Source organism: Oryx dammah, unplaced genomic scaffold (genome assembly GCF_014754425.2).
Source record: "Oryx dammah isolate SB20612 unplaced genomic scaffold, SCBI_Odam_1.1 HiC_scaffold_13, whole genome shotgun sequence".
NCBI lineage: Eukaryota > Metazoa > Chordata > Mammalia > Artiodactyla > Bovidae > Oryx > Oryx dammah.
In genome coordinates this window covers 18394146-18401869 of record NW_024070197.1, presented here as the reverse complement: position 1 = coordinate 18401869, position 7724 = coordinate 18394146, and positions in this window count along the sequence as shown.

The window sequence follows — 7724 nt, the reverse complement described above, 5'->3', positions numbered from 1 at the left end:
GAAGCTAGTTCAGGGCCGCTTGGCAAGTAAAGTAGCAGCACTTGGACTTGGAACTCAGGACTTCTGGCCCAGGGCTTATCGTCCTAAAGTACCTCTTCATGGTACTCACCAAAGGGGTGTGTGTTCCAGAAATGCCCCAGTGATAGAGGCACAAGAGATTTTAAAATAACCAGGGAGAGGCGGGCCAAGGAAGGTCCCTGGGTATCAGGGTGGGCAATGGGGGGCCATTTAATGAACTAGAGGAACTTATTTGTATGACTAGGAATGGGTCAATTTAGGTATGCCTGCAATTACTAAAGTAACTTTGAATTGTTATGTAACATCAGATTTTCCTTTCTGATTTTTTTTTTTTTTTTACTTTACAATTCTGTATTGGTTTTGCCATACATTGACATGAATCCACCATGGGTGTACATGCGTTCCCAAACATGAACCCCCCTCCCACCCTCCTTTCTGATTTTATTGTGCTGGAAACTCTGCTAGGTTTTCACACTGAAGTTTTCATGATAACTCCATGAGGTACTATTATGAGCCCCAAACAGATGCTTAGAGAAGCTAGGTTATCATATCTGTCTAGTGATAAGAGTCCAGACCTCATCCTAAAGCTAATATTTCAAATGTGGAAGATAAGGTACCAAAACTCATAGCCAATAATAGTCTATTTATGGCTTGGGAGACCAGGCTAACTGGGACATTGTTAGAAGATATATTAGAAATGTGGAAGGAAAAGAGGATTTTGGAGCTGTAAGGTGGGGGGGGGTGGAAGTATAAACCTGGCTTTAGATATTACACTTGAGATGCCTGAGGGGTTCCTAGCTGGAACAGTAAAGCAACCTGGTCCATCATTAATGTTGCTTATGAATCTAACAAAGATGAAATATCAAACTTTATTTCCAAAATTAAAATATGTGAGTTCTTGGGAATTCCTTAGTGGTCCAATGGTTAAAACTTGGTGCTTTTACTGGGACCTGGCTTGGATCCCTGGTCAGGGAACTAAGATCCTGCAAGCCACACAGCACAACCAAAAAAAAAAAAAAAAAAAGTTAATTCTTTGGAATTACTCGTGAAATTCTTCAGCCAAGGTTTAAGGCATGGTGACTTCTAAGTGGGGAATTTCACATCTATATTTATCTTAAAAATTTATTTTTTTTTGTAAAGGGAACTTCCCCACCTACATCTTTCCTCACCATAAAAATATTCTATTACTTGCCTACTTTATTAACTCAGTCATTCAGCAGGTATCTGACTGCATCCTAGGAACAGAGTAGCAAATGCAATTCTAAACATATCAAAGATTTAGAATTATGGTTAAGACTTGTACCATGTCAGTTATTTTTAATACAAACAATAAAAAACCCTTCACATTTCACAATCACACCTGTGAAATTTTTCTTTTTGAAAAGAAAAGAGAGAATCTGGGAGAGAATGTCATTTCTAGGAAAGTCTTTTCCTAAATTCCTAATTTTCCTATGCATATGAAACAACTTTGCAATCACAGTGAGAATCAGCTAAAATGGATTTGGTAGAAAATTTTACTGTTTTCTACTAGTGGCTCAGGATTAGAAATTCTAATTTTTTAGAATTTTTTAAAAGTCTCATATTTTTTAAAAGTCTCTTTAAGAGATAATTACTGAAATATTTTCAGATGTCATCATATAACATCTGAGATCAGCTTTCAAAAGAATCCAATGAAACAGGAAGTAGATATGAGTACAGACAAACAACACTGGCCACGGGCCGACGGTTTTTCAGATTTTTTTTGATGTGGACTATTTTTAAGTTATTGAATTTGTTACTATATTGCTTCTGCTTGGGTGTAAGGTATGTGGGATCTCAGCTCTCCAACCAGGGATCAAATCCATACCCCCTGCATTGGAAGGCAAAGTCTTAACCACTGGGCTACCAGGGAAGTCCCTGGGCTGATGGTTTATATAGCAGGGTAATGAGAATATGAGGGCTCATTCTACTATACTTTCTACTTCTGCATATGTTTGAAGTGTTCCATAGTAAAGACAAAGTTTGAATTTTTAAAAACTTAGAAGCTAGAAGTAAGTATGCAAAAATGGTAACATTTATGTTTAAGGTAAATGTTTTTCCCTCCTATTTTCCTATATTCTCTGTATTCTATTTGGGCATTTTTACTTTTTTATAAGGATAAAACAAACAAAAATCTTATTAAGTTCTTTCATCCTTTTATTCCTAGCATTTCCACTTTCTGTGTTAGGGCCATGAACTGACTATAATTTATAAGTGAAAGTCACACAGTCGTGTCTGACTCTTTGCAACCCCACGGACTATACAGTCCATGGAATTCTCCAGGCCATAATATTGGAGTGAGTAGCTGTTCCCTTCTCCAAGGGATCTTCCCAAGCCAGGGATAAAACCCAGATCTCCCGCATTGCAGGTGGATTCTTTACCGTCTGAGCCACCAGTGATTTTTCAGACTGAAATTTATAGATTATCTGAAAAAAACACTGATCATCTTTTTCCTTTTCAGTCATACACTCAAATATGTACACGTGAAACTCTACCCTGTCTTGCCCTTGTCCTTGAAATTAGGATCTTCCACTTAAGAGGCCTTGGGCAAACTACTTTGTCTCTTTGACTTTCAACTTATCTTTCTTTCAATTAAATTTTTATTTATTTATTTGGCTGCACTGGGTCTTAGTTGCAGCATGTGAACTCTTAGTTGCAGCATGTGGGATCTAGTTCCGCGACCACGGATTGAACTGGGCCCTGTACACTGGGAGTGTGGAGTCTTAGCAATTGGATCACCAGGGAAGTCCCTCAATTTCTTTATCTTAAAGTAGAAAAATAAGCCAAATCAGAGGCACAAATGACAATGGACACAAACAGCAAGGCAGGGAACTAACACTTGGTGAATTTTAGGCATTGTACTAGGGATTTTGTACACATTTATTCCTCTCAAAAATAGTTCTTTTAAGTAAGAAAAATATGACTACCTCAATATTAAGTGAATAAAGCATATGAACATACAGTTAATTTATTCAATTAACAAATATTTATTGAGCACCTACTATATTTTAGGCACCATGCTGAAAGCAAAACCAGTGGTCAACAAATATGTGAACAATGGTCATCTCTATTCATCATAATCAAAGGAATGAAAGAGAAAACAAAAGTGACTTTTTTCACCCAGCCGGTGGTGAACATTCAATAAATATTAGATGAATTCATGCGGTGCTTTGGGATCTCTTGTAAAGTGGGCAGATGCATAGATGCATAATCTTCCTGAAGGCACTTGAATGATTTGTACAAAATGGCCTAAAATGTGTATTTATATAAAAAAAAAGTTCAAACAGCAGAATGATGTACAACTAGTGACTGTGGTTTCTAAATACCATTTTGGAAAGTACCAAAATACCAGAAAGAAAAAGGACTCCTTAGAAAATGGCTACATCAAGGTGGGAACTAGGGAAATGAACAAGACGAGCTCGGGACATCCTTCTGTTGCAGACACCAGACCAGTGATCAAAGACAAGTGTCCTTTTTGACACTCCTGTGTCAAACCACACAGGGAACAATCTGAGCATCAATGAGAATACAGCTTACATAGATTTAAATGTACTGAGTATGTTTCACATACACACCACTCTAAACTCACTGATTACCGTGGCAGTAGGCTAGAGAACCAGCTCATTATTTTGGAAACTTGCCTTTCTTTACATGGGTAACTGAACAGTTTAGGGGACGTTTTTCTTTATAAAAGTATTCTAGCTAAAGAAGGAAAAAGAAATAATATATCATTTTGTAGTCCCTATTAACAGATTTACCAACTGAACATCAATGGCTGCTACGTCATAAAAAAACATCTAAATATTATGCCTCTCAATATTAACCACTTATAAGGAATCTTAACCACAAAAATTGAACCTCAATGTATCCTTGATATCAAGTACCAGCTCATAGGAAATAACCAAGGATAGAGGAGCAGGTTAAACTAACCACTGGGATCTGCCAGCAAAAACCAAGGTCTACGAAACTGTAAGGCAAACAAAATAGTTTTTTCAAAAATTAAATTGGTGGAGGCAAAAACAAGGATAAAGGAGAACGCATAGACTGAGGCTTAAAAAACATAACAATCAACTGCAATTTTGGGGCATTATTTGGATCCTGATTAACTTTTAAAAAATTGACATTCATGAAACAATCAGAAAGGAACACTGCCTATCAGATATGTAATAGCATTAAGGCAGTACTCTCAATTTTTTTTTTAAGGTGTGAAAATCTTTTGTAAAATTGTGATATATTTTAGAGATACATATTAAAATTTTTATAGTTAAAATGATATATCTGGGTTTTATTTCAAAAACAACATGAAGTTGGAGGAGTTGGTGGAAATACAGATAAAACAAGCCTGGCCATAAAATGGTAATTATTGAAGTTGGTCATGGGAGCACTGGATACATTGTAAGAGTCTGTGAGGATAGAAAGCTTTAAAAAAGTATATACATTTTGATCTAACATTTCCACTTTTAGAAATTCATCTTAAGGATATATTACACATATATAAAATAATGTATGTGCAAGGATATTATTGGATTGACGGAAAGAGCAAAAATTAGTAAAAACTAAATTGATGAAGTTAAAGAAGTATGAAACATATATGGAATACTATGCAGCTGTTACAAAAGAATAAGGCCACTTTGTATTGATGTGGTCCAATCTTTAAGGTATATGGCTAAGCAAAACTATTCATAGAAATGTACGGAAATTTGCTACCACTTATATAAAACATTTTTATAAAGAGTGTTATGTGTATGTTGACACTTAAGCAGAGAAATCAGGAAGTATATACATGAACTTGACAGCAGTGATTGCTACATGAAGGGCGACAGGGTGAGAATTATTCACCCTGAAGAAGGGTGTGAAGATTCACTTATGTGAATACAAAATTTAACTTGAAAATTTTTATCCTGTGCCTGTGTTTAAACTATTCAGAGTTATTTTTCTTTTTTGTGGCTGTGTCGCTTGGCAAGCAGGGTCTTAGTTCCTTGACCAAGCCTGGTACCTGTGCCCCTGCAGTGGAAGCACAGTCTTACCCACTGAAAGTCGCTCAGTCATGTCCGACTCTGTGTGACCCCATGGACTATACAGTCCATGGAATTCTCTACGCCAGAATACGGGACTGGGTAGCCTTTCCCTTCTCCAGGGTTTTTTCCCAACCCAGGTATCGAACCCAGGTCTCCTGCACTGCAGGCAGATTCTTTACCAGCTGAGCCATAAAGGAAGCCCAAGAATACTAGAGTGGGTAGCCTATCCCTTCTCCGGCGGATCATCCTGACCCAGGAATCGAACTAGGGTTTCCTGCATTGCAGGCGGATTCTTTACCAACTGGGCTATGAGGGAAGCCCCATCCCACCAGGGAAGTCCCATGAGAGATAATTCTTAATGTCATAGCTTTGAGCCCTTCCAACAGTACATCCTAATCATTAAGCCACTTAAAAGAAAAATGACATACAGCACACTGCTTTCTAAACCCTTTGTAGGCAGTGGTATATGCAGAAAATCCAGGTATTTTGGCTGAACACTCAGGATGACTGAGAAGATGGACGGCATCAGGGTGCAATGCGTATTCTGCCCCAGACACTGGGTGCAATGGGTATTCTGCCCCAGGCTACCACGAGGGCTGAGGGGATGTGTTTTCTAAGATTCTCAGATTCATTCACAGGCCCTGACCTGGATGTCCCTGGAGTTGGATCAAGGCCTTTTCCCCCATCACCATCATATCCTGCAGTTACAATATCAAAATTTTAATATTTAAAGAAAGCTGAGAATCTTAGAATTGCCAAAGAATTGATGCTTTTGAACTGTGGTATTGGAGAAGACTCTTGAGAGTCCCTTGGACTGCAAGGAGATCCAACCAGTCCATCCTAAAGGAGATCAGTCCTGCGTGTTCATTGGAAGGACTGATGCTGAAGCTGAAACTCCAATACTTTGGCCACCTGATGCGAAGAGCTGACTCATTGGAAAAGACCCTGATGCTGGGAAAGATTGAGGGCAGGAGAAGGGGACGACAGAGGATGAGATGGTTGGATGGCATCACCAAATCAATGGACCTGAGTTTGGTTGGACTCCGGGAGCTGGTGATGGACAGGGAGGCCTGGTGTGCTGTGGTTCACGGGGTTGCAAAGAGTCGACATGACTGAGCGACTGAACTGAACTGAATATTTAATCCAGAAATGGGTACAATTCCAGACATCCCATCTAAAATTAATTATGATAAATTGGATCAAATTAACTGGGATTCTATTATCTTCACAAATGATAATTACCTACAGTTTGTTCTTCGGGAGCTATCCTTGTTGAGTTTCTTTAATCATAATTTTATTTAGCCTTGATGATAAATTGGCAAGCTTCTCTCAGGGATTATTTGTTCTTTAGGGTTTTGTAGGTTAAACTGTTTCTCTACAGAGACAGAGCTTGGATGACTTTTTATGTTCTTCCATAATCACTGATTGTTCAGAAATCCCTTATTTTCTTAAATCAATTTTGATATTTTTACAAAAATCCATTCTTTCTAGATTTCTAAATAGTCATGCATAGTAGCTATTTAAAAAAATACCTCTTCCTCATTCATAAATGTCTTTTTCTTCCTACATCAGCATTCTCAATTGTCTATTAAAAATTTTTTTTTAATAATTTTATGTATTTTTAAATTTTTGGCTGTGCTGAGTCTTCATTGTTGCACATGGGCTTTCTCTAGTTGCAGTGCATGGGCTGCTCAGTAGTTGTGGCACACTGGCTTAGTTGCCTTGGGGCATGTAGAATCTTCCTGGATCAGGGATCAAACCCATGTTCCCTACACCGAAAGGTGGATTCTTTACCACTGGACCACCAGGGAAAGTCTATTGTTAACTTTCAGTTTAGGTCTACTATTGTTTCTGACTTTATTAGCTTTTTCTTTTATTTTTAATAATCATTCTTACTGTTAACTTGGGTTGATGTGATAATTTCCCCTTTTAGTTGACCATTCACTTAATGTGTTTAGTATGTGATTGGCAAGGAGTAGATGCTGGAGATTTACTTGGATCCTTTAATCTACCCTTATACCTTGGGTTCTGATAGGAGTACAGCTTTGGTTACACTGAACTGTTTATTTATTTATTGACCATATCAGGCATCATGCAGGATCAAACCTGTGCCTCCTGGATCAAACCCGTGCCTCCTGCAGTGCAAGTACAGGTTCTTAACCACTGGATCACCGAGGAAGTCCCATGAACTGGTTTTGATATGCAGAATTCACTGCCATTCACTTCTAGTTTGTAGTTTTAGTTTTGATTCTCTTGAAGTTATACTTGGAGGTGGTTTCAGATTCCTTAATTGGGCAGATTTCTTTGACTACTCTTCTGTTCCATTTCTAATCTTCAAATTTTACAACCCTTTAAATGAACATCTTCTCATGATAATTACTTTGCTACTGTTTTTCAGAAGAGGTGGTTTTGAAGGTTTTTTCACATTTGATATATTCATAAGGCCCACCTCTTACATGAACTCCTAACTCCTTAACAGTAATATGTATGTATGCTTAGTTGCTCAGTCATGTCTGACTCTTTGAGACCCCATGGACTGTAGCCCACCAGGCTCCTCTGTCCATGGGGTTCTCCAGGCAAGAATACTGGAGTGGGTTGCCATTCCCTTCTCCAGGGGATATTCCTGACCCAGGGATTGAACCCAGGTCTCTGGCATTGCAGACAGATTCT